We start from the raw sequence: 437 nt of genomic DNA, 5'->3' as shown, positions 1-437 counted from the left end.
AGGGGGGGGGGGTATGGCGAGTATGCAACGTTTCTCTCCCAAATAAGGTGGATACAGAGTTCCCAAAACGCGAGCGTGATTTTCACGCTAGGCGTGATGAAAGTCGGTTCCTGATTGGCTGTGTGAAGCTTACGAAGCGTGAAAAATCACGTCTGGCGTGAAAAATCACGATTTGCGTGAAAATCACGCTTGTGTTTCGTGAACTCTGTATCCACACATACCACCATCCGGGTGCTGTGTTCTTTTCAAATTGCATACTTAACTTTCTTGGGGTGAACAGGGACACCTTTATTCCAAGTGTACAGTCACTACTGACTGATGTCGGCCCACTTCACCCCCACAAAGGTGCTTGTTTCCAGGCTTTCCAGGCCAGGGGTTGGTGGTTGGGGGGGAAGGGGGCGGCGGACGGGCAGGGGCTGGGTCGAGGCTAAATCTTT

Source organism: Frankliniella occidentalis, unplaced genomic scaffold (assembly GCF_000697945.3).
Source record: "Frankliniella occidentalis isolate FOCC.00 unplaced genomic scaffold, Focc_3.1 Scaffold28, whole genome shotgun sequence".
Lineage (NCBI taxonomy): Eukaryota > Metazoa > Arthropoda > Insecta > Thysanoptera > Thripidae > Frankliniella > Frankliniella occidentalis.
Note: the sequence above shows the minus strand (reverse complement) of the source record.